The sequence below is a fragment of the Streptopelia decaocto genome, assembly GCF_964273445.1.
Source record: "Streptopelia decaocto genome assembly, chromosome: 1".
Classification (NCBI taxonomy): Eukaryota; Metazoa; Chordata; class Aves; order Columbiformes; family Columbidae; genus Streptopelia; species Streptopelia decaocto.
In genome coordinates, this window is record NC_138663.1 from 103,755,998 (window position 1) to 103,756,415 (window position 418).

Sequence of the window (418 nt, forward strand, 5' to 3'; positions counted from 1 at the left end):
ATAGAAGGATTACCTTTTTTGATGTCATTGCTACTGTAATGGCTTTGGTGTTATGCTACAGATGTAATACATTTGTGCATAAAGCAGACTGTGCTCTTTGTCAGAAAGGGTGCATGGCTTTAGCAGGAGAGATACTCAGATGATAAAGTAACAGAGATGCCTTGTTTAGAACTACAATGTGTCTGTAGCTCTTTTTTTTATACTACAATTGTTTTTACTGAGTGAATAAGCTAGACAACCTCATTTCTTTAAGCAGGATTAAATACGTGCTTTGTAACCATATATTACTATAAAACTTTACTAAACATATAGAGGACAATGAGTCTCAATATCTTTATTATCACAATTTCTATGGTTGGAGTTATGTTGTTTAATAGTAGTAATAACACTAACTGTTATGTTCTTTTAGAGGAATATA